At 40.8% G+C, this 23,937-nt stretch overlaps 1 protein-coding gene across 7 annotated transcripts in view; it reads left to right on the top strand.

Moving 5' to 3' along the window:
* Eph (Eph receptor tyrosine kinase) overlaps positions 1-23,937 on the top strand; it is a 359,408-nt gene that overhangs the window by 124,690 nt on the left and 210,781 nt on the right. The window contains exon 1 of one of the 7 annotated variants that reach the window (XM_083135335.1): positions 9,368-9,442. The exons of the other annotated variants lie outside the window; for them this stretch is intronic. The gene's annotated coding sequence lies outside the window, so the exon portion shown is untranslated. Of the gene's footprint in view, positions 1-9,367; positions 9,443-23,937 lie in introns of those variants that run through there. 7 annotated transcript variants of the gene reach the window in all.

Here is a 23,937-nt window from a genome sequence, read left to right on the forward strand (position 1 = left end):
TCCAGATTGATCCACAAAGGAACGAAAGCAAGTACCACGAATCCAGATTGATCCACAAAGGAACGAAAGCAAATACCACGAGTCCATATTGATCCACAAAGGAACGAAAGCAAATACCACGAATCCAGATTGATCCACAAAGGAACGAAAGCAAATACCACGAATCCAGATTGATCCACAAAGGAACGAAAGCAAGTACCACGAATCCAGATTGATCCACAAAGGAACGAAAGCAAGTACCACGAATCCAGATTGATCCACAAAGGAACGAAAGCAAATACCACGAGTCCATATTGATCCACAGAGGAACGAAAGCAAATACCACGAATCCAGATTGATTCACAAAGGAACGAAAGCAAATACCACGAATCCAGATTGATCCACAAAGGAACGAAAGCAAGTACCACGAATCCAGAGTGATTCACAAAGGAACGAAAGCAAATACCACGAATTCAGATTGATCCACAAAGGAACGAAAGCAAATACCACGAATCCAGATTGATCCACAAAGGAACAAAAGCAAAAATCACGAGTCCAGATTGATTCACAAGGAACGAAAGCAAATACTACGAATCCAGATTGGTCCACAAAGGAACGAAAGCAAAATCCACGAATGCAGATTGGTTCACAAAGGAACGAAAGCAAGGACCCCGTATGTGAATTGATACACAAAGGAACTAAAACAGATACTCCAAATCCAGATTGATCCTCAATGTTGTTCTTTCCACCGTGGCTATTCAGATACCCTATCCAGAGAGTCACGCAACCTGCAACACTCAGAGAGTTGACATAGTGCATAACACTCTAGGATATATGCTAATGTCGGCAGAATAAAGAAACGTGGAAGAAAGGGAACTATGGAATCAAGGAGAACCAGCGTTGTCTCTCAGCAAACTTACCCACCGGTCAACAAGGGACCATTATACCGACTTGGAAGCCGTGCTTGCGTTCATCCGGCGGAATGGCCAATGGGTCACGTCCACGCACGAGAACGGGCCGACCGTTCACGCCACGGGGTTGACGGTATGGATAAAGGGAGACCAGCCAACCGGCCGGCGGTTTTGCGCAAAGCAATTTGTTTGCGAATGCTCCGTGTAGATGGGTCCGGGATATAGCCTGTCGCTATGACTCACGTGGGGGTTCTCTCTACCTCCGAGGAGTCGCGTTCCAGATATTTCATCTGCATTTAGACAACTCCCCTAATCCCGGACCTAATTTGGGAATCGACGTGTTCTGCATGGGGAGCGAGGGGGAGTGGTTGGATTCGGGGGGAGAAGTGGAGGGGGCGGGGAGGACGATAGTAAGGCAAGGGCGAAAGCCGAGAGGGGAAAAACTGTAGAGGAATTTCCCTTTCTGGTGTTCTGCGGAATAGAGCGCTGTCCGCACCGAGCCTCGTGTGGTACAAGGTGGCTCAAAAGTAACGTGAACACGTAAGGAGCTTTAGAGAGATGACTTACGCCATTGGCGTAGGGCGCTTTAAATTAAACCTCTTGCGCAGTAAAACACACGTGCAAACTGTAATGAATGTGGAAGGTCATTGCACCATACCAAAGGATGGGAAACACTACCTATTACATGTATGTAAAAAATGTAAGTGGATGGTGTAAATCGACTATACGTTTATTTTACCAATTGTGAATGATATATTAACCCCAAAGAGGATGCAAGGAACTGTATCGCCGACCTCCGTGACTGAATGGTTAGTAGAGCGCTATAGGACGCTAGGAGTGTCGTGTTCGAATCCCGGCCTATGCTCGAGTGTCCCTTCATCATATCATCACTCATCCAGACAACATCCGTGGGATAGTGGTTAGCATAACGCGCTACAACGCCAGGGGGTTCCATGTTGAAATCCCGGCCTGGGCATGCGTTTTCTTTGTGAGTATCGCTTCTTCAGTTTCAACCTATCATCACTTATCCTCGTCGACGCCCAAAAGTGGAATATATGCGACTCTGCATAACAAAACACAAATGAAATCATCACTCGCCTTCGCGATTAACCAAAAGTGACAGAAACGCGAAATAAAATAAAACAAATCAATTAACGCCACGATTCGACGAGAAAGTAAAGACATTGTGTTTCCCCACTTGCTTGAAGTTTATAATGCAACAACCACTACTGGCTCCACAATCGTTTTTAGAGTTACGCCTGATAGAACAACGAAGTGGAACGAAAGGTGGTACAGTCACCGACACTTCTGAGTTGTAACACTCATTGACTTTCAATGGAACCACTGCAACCCAGAAGTGTCCGTGACTGTACGAAGCAAGGTGAAGAATTTTTCCATCTTTGCATTCGCTGGGTATGCATGACTTTGGTTCAGGGATGACGTTTCCAACACGAGTCCGCAAGAGTCAATGCAATCGTTTTTCTCGACCTGACAAGTAAAGAACCAGTGAAGCTTCGCTCCTGTTCAACTCCTGCCTGCACGTAAATGGTCACCGCGGTGCATTGTGTTCGCAAACGACCCCTCCCTCCCAAGATCACGGCTGGCTTACCATGTGAAGCACGCAGCGCACTTTGTAGGTAGATACAGGCATTGCAACTTGCAAAACAAGAGGTGGATTTGTCTGTTGCTTTGGAAGTTATGCAGCTGTGCACGGTAGCGTACCTGGGTTGCAAATCGCTACTGTTCGTACGATTGACTCTAGGGCGAGTCTTGAGTTCTGAATAAAATATCAAGTGCAGTCCAGCATTCGAGAATTTTAAATTTTAAACATGACTCGGAGATCGTTGGTTTCTGCCTTTTGCTGCAAAGGACCGAAACAAATTTAAACCTTTTTTTTCTGATTCCAATCAGAGTTTTTAACAACCCTTTTACTGATTTTGCTATTTCCGTGACATTTAAGCAGGATTGCAGCCTCGAACCAGAAGAACAAGTAACTTTTAGTTTGCCTCGTTCCATAAATACTGCTGGTTATGTCATATATGAGGGATGTAAGAGGTGACGTTCTCTTGATTGCTTTTCTCCCAGTGTGACGAGGCTCTAACGCCAGGACCAACAGTCAGAATAATCGTCTATGTTACTGTGTTGTCCCTTCATTCATCACATCGTCGCGATTAGCCAGTGTGGCAGAAAAGTGACTTGAAATAACCCGATCCAAATGAAATCAACAAGATATACTGTATTAAGACAACCAATCCTCACTACAAAATGTACTTAGATTTTACACAATTATTGGAAACTCCTGAACTAGTATTTCCAGCTCCGGGTAAAGTAGCAATTGATTTTGAAGATATCCTGGCTGAAAAACGAAGAAAATTGAAGAAATATCTTGAAATACCACCAGTTAGTATCTCTAGTGAGGAGTGAGAATACTTAATATTTGTAGAAAGATGTGCTTTTGCAGGTGTTTTGTAGATTGAACTCCGTGACTGACAACTAAGAAGAAATTTACATTTTGAGACTTGCCAGTCGTATTCAGACACTTATAGTGGAACCACAATGAAAGAAACCTGCGCAGAACCGCATCGCGCTGGCGGGTGGGAAAAAGGGGCCTACAGCGCGGCCAACGTCAGTGTTGCCAGACCTATTGATTTCTTGGGAGAATTCCATAATGGCCTGCTCAAAAACAAGTTTCCTGCTCATCTTACTTGAACATGGAGGGGAGAGGTAGAGTGGGACTCCACTCAGCCATGAAAAGTGCAGTTTGAACTGTGAAATTATGCCAAACGATACTTCATTGTGCTAGGGCAATATTATTTTATTACTATTACTACATTACTATTTTTAGATGGTTGTATTTTATCCCACCCGAAAATCTATTTCTATTTTAGTTATTTTACGTAGCTTTTGTGCCTTTACAGGTAATGGATGAAGTGACACAAACACAGTGAAACAAACGCCCTTGCCTTACTGGGTAGGAACACTGACTTCGTAGCGTGGGCAAATTATTTTATACATGTGTGTGTGTATAATGTATATATATATTGAATGCACAAACATAGAGGCAGCATAACTGACCAATAAAGCATGTGAGTGTTAATAACAAGAAATTTGCTAGAGAAACTTTCTTCGGCTTATTATACTTAATAATTTTCTATCCTTAATATACTATTCTTAAATACTTAATCTTCTACAAAATTATATAGCGGCATGGCCGTCCAGAAGGAAGTGCAAGGATGGTCGCCACCCCTCCCCTTCTGGAAAATGAACGTTGACATAAAAGTACCTATTATTTCAGATGTACGAGTTCATTTCAGTCACAGTAATTTACATCCATTATTATAATAGGGATGTAGGAACGTGATAATTTCAAACTCAAGTGTTTTTTTTTCTGAGAGGGCAACATTATTTTCCCCATTATTTTCCATTGTATTCTACAATTATATATCTACTATAGGTATTTATGTCTGTAATTATTGCACAAGTCTTTGTTCTTGTATGATGAAAGACAAGAGAAAGGGTCAGATTGTTTAATTTCATTCTTGATTATGTTTTTGATTACTTGTATTATCGGTTGGTGTATGTTTATATATTTGCTACTTGTATTGTTTTCTTTGTTTTTTTCTGCCGTCTGTAATTGGAGGTTTACCTCTGTTGCGGGCAGTAAATAAATAAATAAATTATTACGGGGTAATATGCCTCGTTTAACCGCCTGATAAAAATACATTGCTTCCCCCTCACTGGAAAAAATCTTCGGACGTCCCCTTGCCCCCAGTGCGCACGCCTATGCCGCCCCCGAATAACGTCGTTCATCCGCTACTATTAGATCATCGGATTTTGTAGATCTTCTGGTTTCCCAAGGAACAATCTCCCGATTTTTCTCAAGTCTGACCTGGCAACACTGCCCCGAGTACTGATAACGGCAGGGAAGATGCGCGATCGCTTTTGACGGAAGGTTTTTTTCTTGTGGTCGAGCTATAGTAGGTTATGCTGATGTGCTCCGTTGAAGAGAGTTTGATATTTCAGTAATTTCCCAATGACGACGGCGGGTAAGGGGTGACCCTTTCCTAACACCCAAATGTCAACGTCTGGAACCATGGCCAGTATAGGCCTCCATGGAACTCATGTGTTTGTCTCTTCACATGTTCGCAATTAGCCTAAGCTTGCAGAAATGAGCAAATTTAAATGCAAATGGATCATACATACAGTCGGATTACCTCCTCTCTAACGTTTTCTCATGACGTTCGTGGCAAGAGCAGCTTTTAAAAGCGCCGCATGGCGCCGGTGGCATTTGTATCGCACCCACTTGCGACCCTCCAACACGCAGGCCGGAGCTGTGTTCGACCATCACACGCTAGGGTTTGAGAGCGTTGTAAAATGTTCGCGAAGCTGTTGATAATGACGTGACGATGATCGTTCGGAGCCCCATTCGCAGCTGCAATGAAAGGGAAAGTTGTCTTTTCCAAGTTGGCCGGGCGCTTTTCCGACTGTTACAGGCGTCCCGGCGCTCATTCCCTGCTAAATGAACCGGAACAAGGGTTGGCTGTCGCAGATGAGACTCTTGCAGGAGCACAGTCTGCCTTTGAGGTGATACTTTGTAAACTGCTTCCGATGCTTTCGCGTTTGTCTTGTACAGTCGGCGTAAAGGAGATTGCACTTCGCAAGCAGGAAATTCAATTCTCCACTACATTTCCCATCCTTCTACAGGGTGTACCAGGAGTTTTCGTACATATTGCTTCTAGTTTGATGCCGGCCCCCGGTCCGGGTTCGAACCCAGACCTGGGCATGGGTGTTGTTTTAGTGTGTCCAGTCATCAATTTCATCACTCATCCTTATCTTCACGATTAGCCAAAAGTGGCAGAAAAGCTAAATAAAAAAAACTAATCAATCAACCTCTAATTTGAGTTTTTGTTTTAAGTCCACTTTATGCACAAATGGGTTTAATCGGTACTATACCTACAGTTTAAATTTTCATCCGAACCACACTACGTGCCTCCGCCGGGTATCAAACCCAAGATCTCTTGATTACAAGGTGACGAAGGTACCACTGCGCCATCGGCGATGTCCCGTACATTACCCCTAGGTATGTAACATATTTATTATAACATGTGTAACTATTTGTTTACATTATAACATACTTGCGAATTTTACATTTAGTACATCGTTTACCCCTTGTGTTATCGTTCATACCCATACACACATCAATAGCCGTTCCTCAGCACTACCTATGTCCGCTCTCATCAGCCATGGCGCTAGAAGTACCATACAATTTCGAGCAGTTCCATGTGAGTTCAGAGCAGGGATGCCAACCGCAAAAACGAAATCATCATCAAGCAACCGAACATCGGCCAATTTTCAACACAATCGCAATAGGATACCTAATCGGACTTCTATATAAAAAGCTTCATCCTATATGGTAGGCAATACCGCATATTCGTAGTGCACTTTGGGTTGTCTATATTCAAGGGTGGAAGATTTAGATTTCATATTCTTTGGTGAACTGTACGGCATTAGGCATACAGAGTGTTACGTCACTTGAACACTGTTGCCGATGCACTAGCGTCTGTTTCACCGCATAAACAAGAAAGCTCAAGTGCGCAAACAGAAGAAAGAAGTATAGAATGTGCCTTGTAATCAATGCGTCCCGGTTTCGGTACGTGGTGGAGGTACCTAGTGGTTTTGATCCCACTTTAAACTGTAGGTCCAGTCCAGATGCGATTTTCTTGCAAAAAGTGGATTTTAATAAAAGTCCACTCGTTCTTCAAAAGTTACCCAATCATATTCGTCGTATCTATACAGTTTTAACTTTTTTCAACAAAATTTTGCCTATTGCCTTTTCGCAGGGTGAGCCAAACTGAATTTTGGGTGAACCATGGCCCTTTCTTACTGCTACCCCTGATTCATACCTAATACTGCATGGGGCCACTTTCGCTCGTTCGTACTCGTTCCAGTCTTACACGCTCGAGCGTGTACAATGGAATATCATAATAATGTGACAATCGTAGACACATATATGTAAAATATCCGTCGTGGCAGTTTCAGCCCACAATCATCTGTTTCATTTCCAAATATCACTTGTTACGCCCTGCATATCTTGATAAATTTAGGACAACAGTATAAAGAAAGAAATAGAAAATGTATCAGGTTAAAAGTTAAAGATTGTAAATTAAAGGAGATGTTATGACAAAAAAGAGAAGAGTTGATTGTTCCGATAAATGAAACATTATGACGTATTTGAATGAACTACTATCAAATTTCGGGAGAAGTTGATGAACTAACCTTTATGTAATAAATTAACTGCGGAAGTTTTAAATCTTATATTTATCAATATATAAATATTTGATATAAATGTGTAAGTATTTGTTAACAGTAAAAGATGTATAAAAACCTTTTGAATGATGTCAAACTCAACTTTGGTAAATATTACACATTATAATGTAAATGAAGAAATATTTTGTCTTTATAACCTACTAGTCAGGGGTTCGAGAATACAGAAATCGGGTATAAATACGACGACAATTCACGGTAAAAGAGGAGTGGTTTCTTGATATCCGCTCTTGCGTGGGTCTATTACCAGGCCTAGTGTTGAGTCGCTCACACCCCGCAAAACTGAGCAAAGTTCACCTGAAAGATCTCAGTCGGATATCCAAGAAATCGAAACAGTAATCGCGTTTCTAAAATCTGAAAGAACCCGATTTCTCAGTCTCGCGCTCCTAGTTTCCGTTTGTTTGTAAATGAACTTACATAAATAAAAACTAGCTAAACTCATGTAGTTAGTTTTCCTTCTACTCAACTGAGATGGTTCCAGTGTGGACTGATGGAGTCCTCATGTTGCTGAGTACAGGAGCTGTGGGTAATTGACTCAGTTCTTATCACTGCGTGTGTGTGTGTTAAGATACAGTGTCGAGTCACTCACACCCCGCAGTGGTAGGAACGTAACACACACTATTGGTAAGATAGACAAAACCATATTTTAACATGGAGATAATGACTATGTTCAATTAAATTTCAATTTCACTGCGTCTTTCACTTCACGATCCATATTTGAGGGTCCACTACCACAGACAAATTCGCTCGAACGAGGAAGCTCTTGATCCGTACGCTATCTAGCGTCGTCCGTGCGAACTATTTGGCTCTCGACCGAAATCCTCTTCCTCTACTGCATACAATGTCACGGGAGTGCATAGGCCACGAAAGAGTCTGTGCTGCCAATAACTTAAGTCGCAGCAATAATCCCGCCAGTGTTAATGCATGCGTATAACCAGGGCTACACGGTACAGCCAGCCATCCGTAATGCACTCTCTCCGAACACCCATGTCACGTGTTAGATTTTAGCCGGGAAACACGTAACCGAGGTTCGTTAATAGGCTCGCGCGGTAGCCAACAGAACCGTTCATAAATAAGGCGGGAAGATTTTATGCGTATTAAATGTCTCTGATATGGCTTGATTCCGGTGTACTATATCACGAGCTTGCTGTAAACGACCATGTAGTACATCACGCCCCCACCCCGCGCATTATCAAGTCAGATGTTAAAAAGGTATAGTGTGTCCAGCTCAAAACTATCCTATTTTATAACTATCATGATTTCTTTCCTATTGTTGTCCGCCTGAACCAAACTCCCAAATTAACATAGGCTACCAATATTTTCTTTCTGTTACCAAAATATGTTTTGTTTATTCAAACAAGTCCATTCTTCCTTTGTAGTGCAACTAGAAGTCATTTTGTTATAACCATTGGAAATTTGCTATTAAAATCCACGTTTCGCCGTATAGTTAGGCAACAAACTTTTTTAATGTTATCCAGAGTAAAACTCGGCAATTTTGTCTGTGAGGATCATCTTATATGCTGAAAAGTATCTTTGAACAAAAACATAGTCAGTGGTGCAAACTTCAATGCTGAAATGTTAGTTTGCAAGGCGTGAATGCTACAAAGTACCGAAGTGACGCGAAAGTGAGCAAGACCACACAGATCAGACTACTTTGGACTGTACAGGTAACAGTGGCACCAGACATTTTGCTTTGTTTAGAGCTTTGAAAAATCACCATGGACTTGGAGGAAGGGAGATCGAGAGAGAGTACTTTTCAAACACGTTCGTCATTGAACATTTTCGTGACCAAACAAAGCAAATGCCTCTGTGACATAAAAATCGTGTAAAACCTTAAAAAATATATAAAAAACCTAAGAATAGGCTTGATTTAGGCGTATAAACCTAAAATAGGTTCTAACAAGCAAAAATAGTGTTTTTTAAGCACTATAAAACTTCATCAGTTGTTGCGTTTTTGACGAAACGCTGACGTAACTTATTATATTTCTTACATACCTATAATGGAAAAAATAGGCAAAAAACCTAAAATCCGAGGTCTAATAATAATCTTCGCTACATCTATTTCTGATTAGTTGTGTTTTCATATATTAATTGAACAATAAAATGAAATTTTAAAGTGTGAAATTCGTGATTCCCACTAATTTTCATTTTCTTTTCTAGGTAAGTGGCCCGTGAAGTTCTTCGCACTGAGCGACAAATGCATTGAGTGTCCAGCAAGGTCCTCCAAGGTAACGGTTGCATGCATTTTCGTTGGATAGCATTTATTTATTTATTTGAGAATATTCCATATACAGCACAGATGGCCATTTTACACTAAAATTGTGAACAATGAAAGAAGCAAAAAGAAAAAAAAAAGAAAAATAACACAAGAATGAAATTTTCTATAAAACTGTTTATAAACAAGACTTATTGTGGGTTTTAGATTTAAAAATATATATATATAATGTATATACACACACGCTTGCACTGTTTTATGTAAGCAATGTATGGTAATTGCCATCGTTCATTTTAAACTTAACAATAACAGAAAGCTTGTTACTTTTCTAGTTAATAACAGAAATAATGTTCAATTAGTTATTATTCGAACAGAATAACGAAGTAAAAAGCGTTAAATTAAAAAAAAGTTGAATGTAAAATACATCTGCCAATTAAACCAAAGAATAAATGGTTCGACTTTCAAAATTTCCTCCTAACTTTCAAAGCTTTTTTTGGGGAAGGGGTTCGAGGTGTGTATATAGGTTAATAACAAAATAGAAAAACTATTCATTTCGGTACACTGTGCAATTAAGCCTTTTGCTTTGGGGGGGGGGGGGAATCACTCAGTGGCGTATTTGTGATTTCATTCGGAGGGTCTATATTGGGCGGGGGGGAGTGTAAACTTGTATATGTTACCAGCCAGTAAAATAAACTTAAGGAGGATAAAAACATCCCTGGCAGGGACAAAATAAGTTTATTTTGCCGGGAATAAAATTCTTTGTAGGGGGAAATCCCCGCCACCCCCCGTTAATTCGCACACTGTCGGTACAAAACCGAGATGGATATTCACTCAATTGGTGAATCGAGAAGAAAGGTAATAGTAACAAATTTGGAATAAAGTTTACTTTTTATTAGTTCATAATAGTTATATTAATCATAAGCATAATGATAATATTCATTGTTATTATTTCTACGGTTCAAGTTTTATCAATTACTCCATCCCCCCCTACAAAAATTTCCGGCGACGCCCGTGAAGACAGAGAGATAACTGCAGATTGGTATGTTGAAATTAAGCAATTTTTCTAGCTACCTGTAAGAAGGTGTAAAGTTCCGTGATGGGAATAATAATGTTTGAGTGGGATGGCAACACTGCAGGAAGAGGGTGTTCCCGCTTGGAAGGGAACAGCAACTGTTGGTTATTCCGTGACCGTTGGACAGTAGCCATTCCTCGCCCCCCGTCCGCACCCTGTTAGCGTGCGTGACATCCTTGCTCTTTCCGTCAGGTTATTGGCTGTTACTAATCTAGATATTGCAATCGGGAGTTCATGGAACTTGCACGATGAAAGAAATTCTGATAAAAAAAATATAGGGGGAGCGCGCAAGAAAGCTACTCACGAACAATAGCTGTCACTGCCATGTTACTTGACGTTTCCTTCAATGTTTTAGGATTTCTGTTTTAGGAAGGGTGCGAGACAGGGTTGTTAAAAGGTCCAGGAATCCATAAATAGATTATATTTGGTTCCGCTGCAGGACCGGAACCTTTTTTCTAGCATGATTTAAATTCGGTCCAAGTTGCGTATTATTTCATTGAAAAAAGGTTCCTGGACCGAATTTAAATTGATCCGGAAAAAGGTTCCTGGACCGTATTTAAATTGAGCAGGAAAAATGGTTCCTGGACCATATTTAAATTGAGCAGGAAAAAAGGTTCCTGGACCGTATTTAAATTGAGCAGGAAAAAAGGTTCCTGGACCGTATTTAAATTGAGCAGGAAAAATGGTTCCTGGACCGTATTTAAATTGAGCAGGAAAAAAGGTTCCTGGACCGAATTTAAATTGAGCCGGAAAAAAGGTTCCTGGACCGAATTTAAATTGAGCCGGAAAAAAGGTTCCTGGACAGAATTTAAATTGAGCCGGAAAAAAGGTTCCTGGACTGAATTTAAATTGAGCCGGAAAAAGGTTCCTGGACCGTATTTAAATTGAGCCGGAAAAAAGGTTCCTGGACCGTATTTAAATTGAGCCGGAAAAAAGGTTCCTGGACCGAATTTAAATTGAGCAGGAAAAAAGGTTCCTGGACCGTATTTAAATTGAGCAGGAAAAAAGGTTCCTGGACCGAATTTAAATTGAGCCGGAAAAAAGGTTCCTGGACCTATTTAAATTGAGCCGGAAAAAAGGTTCCTGGACCGTATTTAAATTGAGCCGGAAAATGGTTCCTGGACCGTATTTAAATTGAGCCGGAAAAAAGGTTCCTGGACCGAATTTAAATTGAGCCGGAAAAAAGGTTCCTGGACCGAATTTAAATTGAGCCGGAAAAAAGGTTCCTGGACCGAATTTAAATTGAGCCGGAAAAAAGGTTCCTGGACCGAATTTAAATTGAGCCGGAAAAAGATTCCTGGACCGTATTTAAATTGAGCCGGATAAAAGGTTCCTGGACCGAATTTAAATTGAACCGGAAAAAAGGTTCCTGGACCGAATTTAAATTGAGCCGGAAAAAAGGTTCCTGGACCGAATTTAAATTGAACCGGAAAAAAGGTTCCTGGACCGTATATAAATTGATCTGGTAAAAGGCTCCTGGACCGAATTGAAATACTTCACAGATAAAAAAGGTTCTTTACGGTTCAGAACCCATTTACGCTTACTGATTTTCTCTCCTGGACCGGAATTGAATTAGTTTTGAAATTCCTGGACCTTTATCAACCCTGGTGCAAGATCCTGAGGGCACAGGGGATATCCCCTCACCAACAATGTTGTCCTAAGTAATCCCCTCCACCAAAAATTTGGGGGGAAGAGTTATTGTTATGACAGCAAATATAAGCAATTAGTTTTGAATTTAAATATACTAAGGATAACCTAAACACACACACACAAAATAACGAAAGATTATCTGTTCTTGTGTGGATCTACAACAATAACAAATTGTTGCTTACTTTTATTGTGTATATATTAAGACCAAATATAAGTATGAAATCTAATTGATTTATATTAATGTAACCAGTTAGTCAAGGAATTATATATAACAAATGAATTCGTTTATACATATTGAAGCGTTTAGTAATTATCTTTAATAACATGTAATAATTCATGTGTGTGTGTGTGTGTAAATTAAGATGACCCCGTCCCTCCAGTCTAGAATGATTTCGCACCTTCGTTTTAGAGATACCTGTTGTTTTTCCCCCGTTCTTTTATGACACGTTGTGTGGCTTTGTTCCAGGAGTTTCAGAGTGAAAGTTACTCTCATGAGTAGACAGTGACGCTCCCAGGAGGGAAATTTCGCAGGAATAGGGAATTTTGGACTAAAAAATACATTAAAACTGCAAGAAAAGGGAGGGAAATACACTATGTGTATTTAATGTATCAGTAATTATCTCTAATTCCAATTTGATTCAGTATTGCCAGAATTAAGTTAAAAAGAGTAAAAACATTGAAGTTACAGTGAGCCAAACTTGGTCAATTTAATTTAAACAATAACAAGCAAATTAATATTCGCCATTTATCTTTTGCTATCTCTTGATTTTAAAAAAGAAAACTTTGGAGTTTATTTCTTTGGATTTGTATACTCTTTGTAGCGTGTATAGTATGATAGTGTAGCATAGTATTATTTACTGCCAAAAAAGGCGATGGGAAATAAGAATCTGAAAATCCAAACTATTATCTATCCACTGTAAGAACGAAGTCGATATAAATAAACATGCAGCTTGTGAGAAAGCCTACTGGCTATTCCGGTGGAAACTGTGGTCGTAGTATACTGCATTTTGTAAAGCCACTCAAATTAGATACTATATTGGTGGTGTTGGACCTTGTGAGTACGACCACAGCGCAAGATAACACTGTAATAACAAATAGGAAAGAAACTATCTCAGAAATCACGTGATTTTGTTTACATTAACGTTGGTTTTACAGCGTGGAGAATAGATCATACACATTCCAGAAAAAGTGCTCCAAGCGTCAGGCCTGTAGATCCCGGCATGAAGAGTAACATGAAAGCTATATTTTCGTTTGATAACTTTACGGTTGAATCATTTGTTAACGTGGATTGAAACATTTTGTCACGTCGCATTGCACCGACTCGTGACTTCCCATATACTAATGTCGTCGTTCCTCGTATGTACGTTTCTTTTTATGAGCACGTACTTGGAAGAGTTACGCAACTCGAGATCCTTTGCTCCATAACTTTAGGGCCAGTCCCGATTATCTTCACGTGTGAGTTTCGTCGAAAACTCCAGGTTGCAGAGTGAGGCTATCTGGCCGCTATGATATTGTAGCTTGAGAGCGAGTCGTAACTCCCCAAGTCTCCAATCAGCAAGCGAGCCTCTGACGTCAGCTCGTAGCACCTCGCTCGCTAAGCCACTTGCTCACGCACTACACATTAGTAGACTCGCTACGTCAGCTGGGGATGTTCCAAAAGTAATTGAACTCTGTAGGCTCGGCTGGATCTTTGGCATGCGAATGGGCGAATCTTTTCAAATTTTTCTCTCCATTCCATAAACCTCTTGGATATTTCAAAATATGAAAAATTACATACGCTTAGAATTGCTTCTAGAGCATTGTCGTGAAATTTTCGTGTAGTTTTCTTTCACTGTTGTCTAGATATTATCAATAGTTGAATAGACTTACGTAATCACGAAACTTATCGTACTTGTCGGTATGCCTTTGTTCCCAGAAGGCATTGCGCAGAACAGACAAGCTAAAAGGATGGAGGAGCGATTTGAAGAACGTTGTACTGCTGTTATTAAAAATAAAGGAATTAAAATAAAAGTATTTGTATGGACCACAAATTGGCTCTAAAGAAAGTATGGTAATCAACGTGATCTACAAGGTTTTTAATGATGCATGAAATTCTCAGGATTCATTCATAAAGATACATATTTTGTTGAACTAAACATGTCAAACCTTTAATAACACTGCTAATAATAAGGATTTTCATTATCGGCTAGCACATTTGTCGTGTACAAATCTCATCGCTTTGGATATATTTCTAAATATTAATGAACCCGCGTGCACATTATCTCTGTTCTTTTGTTTCATCGAGCAGCGAACAAAAACAAACACCATTTGGGAGCCACACACCAAGAAACGTTCTCTTTCCAAACTCGCAGGTTATCTTCATATGACCAAACTTGGCTCTTATTGGCTGTTCTACAGAATCTAGCGGAGAAAGCCAGTTGCAATTAGAACACATTCTAATCGTCAAATCCAGTCAAGCAGCCAGCCAGCCATTATTTCCGACCAGGTAGCCAGTCTAGGGCCAACTAGGGCATTCCTACTGGAAATCCAGTTCCGTATGATTCAGCCTTTACCCCTTAAGTGGGTGTTTCGATTTTATAAATTGAGTTAGAAGCGGGTTACCTGAGCTGTGTTCGGGGTTGCAATGTGTAACGTTAAGCGCCTTGCCCGAGCTACGTTCAAGCAGAAAAGTTTATTCCAACTTCAGATCGGGTAACGTGAATAGTTCTCGGGTATTGTTATGTACACTATGCGGAATCCGATGCGCAGTTGTTTTTGAGAGAGAGAGTAACTTAAACCTAAATGGGAATTGAAAGTACTGCATACATAATTTAAAGTAAATCGTATGTTGAATCTTAGACCCCAGTTCAGCGATCCCCCAGTCCGCCCCTGTCCCAGAGGGCACATGGATTTGGACAAGATTATAACATTACATGTCTTGTAAATGAGAGAAAGGTGAATGAACACACAGACATTCAAGCAAACTGTACAAAACGAAGTGTATGTATGTATGTACTACTGTATATCCATTTAAATAAAATAATTCCCCGCTACGGGAACATTGACTGGATCTGAAATGCACAAAAAACCGTCAAATTCAAATGCCCGAGCACAACTCGGGCTCCCCGCTTAAGGGGTTAATTTTAGCCATCAGCTGGTTCAATTTCTGCAACGTTCGTAATTGGGTCCTATTTATTTGCATATTGTTTTTTTTTTCTAATTATTTTCAGAGTTCTCACTGGCCTGAAAATCCTAGAACTTATTAATTTATTTTATATTACTTTGCTTTTCTGCCAGTTTTGGCTAATCTAAACAAATCAATCAATCATAAAAATAAGAATGAAAAATAAAGGGATAGAAATGCAAAGAAAATATAGTATGATAGAAATTTGTTAAAACTTGAGGAAAACAAGGCTTGCTAAACCGGATGACGGTGAGTGAAATTGAACAGTGCAGAAACTGTGGTCGCGCGAATCCCCTCCACACTCCCAATTGACAGTTAATTGGCTACCGGATTGCAGGCACTGGAAATCAACAAACCGAATTAAGTCAGAGGTGCTCAGTTCTACTCCTCGTCTCGGCCTTTTTCCGAGGAGTGTTGATGCGTCTGAATTCAGCTTTCCTCAAAGTGCTGTTGAAATTGTAGTCAAGGGGTGACGTTTCGCGTCGGGAGGATTGAAGGGGCGTGGGGGGGGGGGGGGGGTAGGTGACAGGTTCAGCATTGTGTGCTACTCCTACAGCAGAAGCGGCGAAGTTGGAAAACGGAATCTGTACGTCAGAGAACGTAATCCATCTGCTCTCCCCCCCAAGTTTTGATGAATTACAAACCTCAGCATCGATAACATTGGAAAGGAGAAGCCGGCTTGGAGAAAGGGGGGGGGGGGGTTGGAAAGCAAAGTTGTTTATCGATTTCCGAAATTTCTCTCGCCGCTTCGTATTTCGCGCTCACACCGCACACAAACCTTTTTAACTCGAGCCCCAGGTTCTGAGATCTGACTCCACCCTTTTTTTTCTTTTTAAAGTTTTTAATCTGTTACTTTCTTCGGGTGGCCGGCTTTGCACTCAAGCAACAAGCCAAGCACTTTTCACCTTCGCCAGTTCACAATGGGACCCTTTTCGTTAAAACGTCGATATGTCGGGAACTGCCACAGCTAGTGGTCAAACGTACAAATGACGACGGCTCGTCTCGATTGGGCTCCACTGCCCAATTGCTTTTCAATTCATCTTACATCGCTCTTCTGCCTCTTTTGGCTAGCCGCGAAGATCAGGATGGATGTTTGAGATGAAATGGATGAAGATACATACACATGAACACAAGACGAGCCCCACAGAGCATTATACTGGCAGTGGGTCCAGCCGCCAGAGCCTCGCTAGTCTGCAAAATGCAGCCCAGGGTGTAGCATTTGAGTGTGGAGTAGTTGCCTAGCGCACCGGAATTGCAGTAAAATCACAGGCCTGTCGTAAGTTCGATTCCTGCCACCAGGAAAATGAATTTTTTTCACCTCAAGACGAGAGAAGAATTGCTCCCTCGTAACATAGTGTTAGAATAAGTAGTTTAAAAGCATTAGGCAATGGATAATGTCCAGTTAACATTGCATGCTAATGTAGAACTATCGCCACTTAACATTCCGGTAGCAGGGTGTCTGTCTACCAGTCATGAAAGTCAAGAGAAAGTAAAGAAATCAACAAGAAGCGAAGAAATTATACTTGTGAAGATTTTTTCTTTCACATTGAATGATTGATTTAGTTTATTTTACTTTAATTTTCTCCCCCTTTGGCTAATCGTGAAGATGAGAATGAATTGTGGTAAGATAATATGGACGAAGGGACAATCACAGATAAATAGGGACAACAACACAAGATTATACTGACTGAGTCCAGACGCCAGGGCCTCGATAGTCTGCCAAATACCGCCCATGATGCATTAATGGACAAGCAACTCTGATTCTCTTGTTAAATACAGCTTCAGTTTTCATCTTAACTGGCCTTTTGGTAGGGTGTTTTCATTAAATAAATATTTATTTTCTTAATTGCTAATTTCCAACTTTACGTAAGTAGAGGGTCGAATAAATAAACCCCAAGAAAAACGAAATAAGTGCCAAGAAAAGGTCCCGAAAAAGTCAAGAAATTTGGATTTGTTATTTGTTAGACACCCTGTATGGACATGTGGTATGTCTTGATATGCCTTTCCTTCCATCCTTCAGCTGTCAGATTCCATACTCTCCCTCAATATCCACGAAGTTTAGAATGTGCGACCAGGAAAAGCACGTTGCAAAACAGGAGCCTATCGTCCGCCAGATTTGACTTGGGAACAAACAAACAACAGATAGCGTTTGATAAAGTGAACACAGCAAACGGACAGATGTGGCTCGCAATTTGATAAATGGATGGCAACTGCTTTGTAAGTATCAGTTTTGGACACCCAGGACTGTAATTTTAGGTCACCTGTCGGCAGGTTTCAGAATTAGGCCAAACGTAGCGCGCGATAGACAAGTTCCCGCGTGCGTATGGACCATGTTAGTGGTGACGTCAACAGCAGACAAATAAGCACAATTGAGTCCAATCACTGCAGACACGTGGTTTTGGCCTATTCAATAGCATCCATGTAAAGATGAGAATGTGTCGATATATTACACATGCGTTACAGAGCATAAGTTAAAGAGTAAATTGATGAAGGAAATCCAGCCACTCCGCTTCCGAACACAGCCGAGCTCAACTCTTAGCCAACAAGAGTGACGCTGCCGATAGGGATGATGGAGTTCAAAAATATCCCGTGACTGCAGCGGCGCCGCCTAGTTTCGCTTCCGGCGTCTCAATGGGCGATAACCCCCAAGATAGCCTGAAGACTTCTATCCGGAAATTCCGTGCTTCGGTTCCGCACGTTCCCCTGTGTAAGCGGTACACCATTTGATTTCAATAGAAGCAGACGACAGAAGTTCTGTTGCTGTGTTTCCCCGCGTCTCAATGCGCGAGGTCCTTTTACGGTATCGATTCTTTACCTTATTCTCTGCAAGGTATGTGTAATAAATACACTCCTCACAGAAAGTTTGGAATATCGTTATATTAGGCAATAGGCACGTTGGCATATGTCGGCGAAAACACAAGAACGTACAGCAGACGGATAGATACCATGTGTTGTTGCATTCCAACAATATTCCAAACTTTTTTTGAGGATTGTGTATCGACGTATTCTTAGAATTCTCATCTTTACATTAAATATCACGATTTTGTTCCACCACTGTTGTCACAATCGTTAAAGCTACCCCTTCCCATGCAAAATCCAATGCTAACGAATAGGACAAAACTAAGTGATTACAATGTTTGGACTCAATATTGCCCAGTGACGTCACACTAATAAAGATGTATAATTTTAGTTTGGCGAGGAACTTTGCCTTTTCAAAAACACCGTTACGCCCCTTTAAAAGCCCTCACTTTCTTTCCAAGCTCCTCCTGATAAGCCGTGCACAATTCGTTTTATAATTTAGGGAAAGCAGCACGCCTAGCGACAATGAAACAAGCCCGCCATCTCCACAGAACCGTTGCTATAGGTGTTTGCGTTTTCCCTTCCTCCTTCACTCGCGTATTTTTATTACGTAAGCCTGCCGACCGAGGGACCGGTAGATGCCCTTTTGCTAGCTGCAGGTGAAGCGAAAATGGAGGCCTTTTTCGCATGAAATAATAATGAACCCTTGGAGAAAGAGAGAGGGAGAGAAATGGCATTTCATTTTCTGTTTTTAATTTCCAGCTATGCTAATGCGGTGGACTTTTCTTTCATGCCACGACCGGCTGGGTTTAGTTGGCCTCTTTTGTGCAGATGGGGTTGCCTTAGGCTCGTGGATTCTGGGACTTTGCAGGGAATGTGGCGCCAGTGTTTTGCATGTCGTTGGGCTCTGGTGGTGTAAATTGATCTGTTACACACACACTCTCTCTCTCTAGAATCGATTCAGTGTAATGATATGTTCAGTGGAATCGCAAACTCGTGTTCGATTCGTTTGATGAGGCTCGTACGTCGTAATCAGTAACGCGGTTGTTCGTTTCTTTATACAGAATGGTTGCAAACAGTTGCGCCAATTTGTGTGGGCCCTTGGTCCTCGCGATCTCTCCCTTATTATCGCCCTGGGCTTGTTTAATTAACCGATTCACATGCTTTCTGTCCAGCGGATGCTCGATATAATCGAACTCCACGAGAGTCACTGGAACGAATTGAAGTATTTTGATTGCTTCCACACGACACGTGTTGCTTCACTAGCTACCTTTCAGACAGAATTTACACGTGACATTTGGAAACCAATCTTCAGAAGTATACATGATTTTTCGCACCGAAGCGACACAGCAAATTGCATGTGTCGCTCGGATTGCGCAGTTTTCTCAATATTGTGCTTCGTGTCGTTTCGGTCTGTCGAAAGCGTATCCGTAGTCCTTAAATTTTCCTGTGATTGCCTTTGAAGCAAGCGATTGGATGCATTCCAAGTGCCTTATTGGTTGCCTTCGAAATGACGATATTTTTCTTTAATGATTGGCCGATCTCCGTGGCCGAGTGGTTAGTACGGCACACTAAAACGCCAGGGGTCCTCGATTCCAATCCCGGCCGGGCCATGGGTGTTCTTTGTTGATTGATTTTGGTGTATTTTACTTCGCTTTTCTGCCACTTTTGGCTAATTGCGAATATGAGGACGAGTGAAGATACTAATAATAGGACACAAAGAACAACCGTGCCCGGGCAGGGATTCATGGCGACTGGGTGTTCTTTATGGCTCTTCAACATATCATCGCTCATCCTCATCGTCACGATTAGCCAAAGTGGAAGAAAAGCAATGCTAAATAACAGAAATCCAAGTATTTTGCGGTTTCGTCAGTTTGCTTAACTTTCGCAGTTGCTTTTAGCTGCCCCCTTAACGTTTCCGAGATCGAATCTCAGCGACTCGAAATTACATAACGGGCGATATTTATCTGTGACGTGATTGTCGCTGCGAACGAGCGCAAGAAATGTGCTTGGTTGTCATCCTCCTCCTTTCCAAACTCATCCATCTTTCGTCGAGCTCTCTAAAGAGCCACTTCCCCCGCAGAAGGTAAAGGATCTTGTCGTAAATCATTCAGATAAAAGGAGTTCGGCATTTCGTCGCTCAATTCTGATGCTGCTGGAAGTGTTTAAAAACATTATCAGTGGTGCCATGTGCTGGCAACAACCGGCACGCCGCTCGGTCGTTTTGTTATGTTTTAACGCTGGAATTAGACAACACTTGCGCCTTATGTTCCTTCATAGAGTTGGCTCATTGCCTAAAGTTGCTCCTCCCCCACCCCTCGCCAGTTTCCTGCATTTCCCACCCCAATTCCGAATTTGCCTGCTCCCCAGGCTGCAGAGTTCCCCCAGGGTTGCTAATATAGATATAATTTCTTGAAAGTTCCCTGCCGGTTTTACTGTCTGTGTTTATCTGCGTTTAATTGGTTTAAGGGTCGCGGTCCGGGCTCGAATGAACTTCGGTTCAACTCGCTCGTTCAGTTTTTAATTAGCCCTGATATGTCACGTGTTTCTGAAGTAATGAAATCTTTGTTTCGGCCTCATGGTGTTTCTGTGCCTCGAAAGTTTCGTGGACTTGAAGTGTTAACTTGACGTTTGATGTGCAAGCGACGGCAGCGCGCCTCGTGGCGAAATTTTAAAACACGGCATTGAGTGAGGTTCATTGTGCACGATGTAAGAGAACAGTCCACGGCAAATATCTAAATGTTGGAGGCGTGTTAAAATTAAATACAATATCCGTTCTAGCAATGAAACATGAAATTGCCCCAAGATTTTTTAGTTGGTATTCGTGGAAAAAATCGCCAGAATTGGTGGTATTCATTTTCTGATATCCAACCTTTAAATCCCGTTGCCTTGCAACCCTGGAACGTAGCAGCAGTAGAAAGAGGCCCGGTCTGGAAACAGACGGAATGTGTTCTGTCTTGTGGGACGTTATTAGCCCGGCCTAATGACGGGGGGACGTAAGTTGTGGCACGCTCGATTTCTGAAACCCCCTTGTCCCCCGGGGGGTCTAACGTCTCCACAAGAACTGGGAGGTTTTCGCCTTTTGTCCTCGGCCAAACAACGTTTCATTTCAATTCATTCCTCTGGTGGTCGAAAGCTCACAACAATGGGTTGTAGGGACAGTAAATTTCCTCGGTTTCGTCAACAGCAATTTCAGTGTTGCTATAAATACTCCTTCGCAAACAAATCAAAGTTTTTGGCGCAGAAAATATTGCTGATTCACGTACAATTGTAGAGTTGCAATGCAATATTATATCCAAAGTACTCTATTCCGCAGATTATAAAGGTTTTCAAATTTATTTTAATTTTCTTACACTAGTATCATTGAAGAGCCATGATAGTGTTTTGTTTAGGAAATAATATACTTATAAATTAAATTAGCAATGGTTCTTGTAATGAAGAACATGTCTGAATGTGAGTTAACCAAAAAGAAAAGACCGAATCATTTTCGCATCACGACTGCAGTTCGAAAATAAGTCGGGACAGGGATTATAAAGAATGACAAGTCCCGACCAAATCGGAAATTATCGAAAGTATTGCAGACTGCAGAGGTAGGGACAAAATCAAAATTCTCCCCCTTGCACTCCTTGCGATATAACTCTGCTCACATTTATAACAACACACGCTGGGTTCATTGTTGTCTACATATTACAGAACCTGGATTGAATCCATAAGTGGTTTAATAGTCATCAACCATTTCAGACATTCGTCGTTGTCATTTTATTGGCTCACACCCAGGGTGCGAAATCCCGGAGGGGAATTCCCCCCTCCCCCACCAACGATCTTGTCCTAAACTTTTCCAGGGGGGGAAATTTTTTGTTGTAACAACAAAAGATAAACAATTAGTTTTGAAGTCGAATATACTTCACGGGAATAATATCGAAAAAACACACAAAGAATGAACAACAGAGCCTCGTCTCTAAGGACACTGAACACAGAAATTAGTCCGATTTGTTATCTCTTCTCCATTTTTCATCGCATTTCGTCAACTACCGCAAATTATATAAATATATAAATAAAAAAAACTTCTTAGCTTTTAGATGTGATTTTTATGTTGGCAACTATTATCTTGTGTGTGTTAATTTTGGCCACTCCCCCTACTCACGCAAATCATTGTTCACAGCATTACCAGTGTAGTAATATCTTAAATTTGCAATCGAATTTTGAATGAAGGACAATCGATATTTTGTAATATAATATATAATTATAATATAATTGAATTATTTGATAATTGATGTATATTTAATGACATTATTTATTTATTGTGTGTGTCTGTGGATCTGCTCCTTCCCCGCCACCAATCTGTAGTTATTTCGCACCCTGCTCATACCGCTTTTTTCTTCTTTTTTTTATAGCCAAATGTGCCGAGTTCTAGTATTATTATATGTTCCGACACATTAATATCATTCGATTTCTTCAGAAAGTCATGTCCTTCGTTATCATTTATTGAATGCTGCTGCCCTTTGTGCTTTTATGATATTACGAGACCTTATTCTAGGATTTGAGCATGTTTACATCGCGAAGTTTTGTTTCCGGCGTAGCTATGAATAGTGTTGTTCACGGGACGAGACGGGACAGGCTTTTAAAAATTCGAGACGAGACGAGATTGACCATGTGTAATGAGACAAACGAATATTTTCGAGACGAGACACCATTTCCACGAGACGAGACTTTAGCCTGTCTCGTCTCGTGGGCAACACTAGCTATGAAGTATCCACGTGACCGCAGTACGAGGTTCAAATCTTAATGTCTATACATGTACAGTATACGGGAAAAGGGATTTTTATATTCAAAACTCTCTGCAAATGATAACAAAAGAACACCAAAAAGGAATAACATAACAGTAATATTATCACAAGTATCTATTTTTTGGAAAACGTCATGCTCCCAACATAATAGCAAATACACAACGTCTTGTTTTGTTACAGTTATTTAAAATTGTTAAGTAGTATCACTGCCACCTATATCCGGCCATCGTTGTTCCCAGAATTTGGTCCAACCGGCCAGTGTTGCGACAATCAGAAACCAAAATTTCCCGTTTTCATCCAATTATTCCATTCATCTTAGACTAATTGAAATTGCAATAACAAATTTCATTCACTATTATTATTATTATGATAATTAGTAGCAGCAGTAGAATTATTACTCAGAAATATTATCATTTATTGAATGAATGAAAATAATGACGCAATAATGAAGATTAGAAAATTGTACGCCTTGAAAAAAAAAATTACGAAACATGAAAATATTCACAGTATTCAGTTTTGTATTTGCTGTGTCCCATTGCAATGATTTTAAAAGTTGGAAATCGGAAAGTGTTGTGTTCCGAAAGTGAAGGTCTTATCGTGTTGGGTTTTGTTAGACTCTGACTCGAATAAGATGTTGCTTGCTTTTAATTGGCATGTTGGAATGGGTGTCAGTCATGTATCAATGGGGCTGTTCATTGCCAAACTTTTCCGGTGGCGGCGCCACCCCTGTTGTGTCGTTCGTCATTTGGTTGCCCTAAGCTTTACATTGGAGCGCGATCGGATGGCTATTCAAACGTTATTTTCAATGAAGGTAAGAATTTCTCGGTTAAATCGATAATAAAAAATGGGTTTAGCAAAGCTTAAAGATTATGTAGCCAGTCATAAGTGTCCGAAATTACATTCTCCTGAACCTAAGAATTAATATATTAAAACGCAACGGAATGTATTAATTGCGTAAACACATGATAATTATTATACACTATGACTAACATTATGCCCTCTCAGATAATTTAATATTAAAGTATGTTTTAATTGTA

This window comes from Lepisma saccharinum, chromosome 14 (assembly GCF_977018435.1).
Source record: "Lepisma saccharinum chromosome 14, izLepSacc3.1, whole genome shotgun sequence".
In the NCBI taxonomy this organism is placed as follows: domain Eukaryota; kingdom Metazoa; phylum Arthropoda; class Insecta; order Zygentoma; family Lepismatidae; genus Lepisma; species Lepisma saccharinum.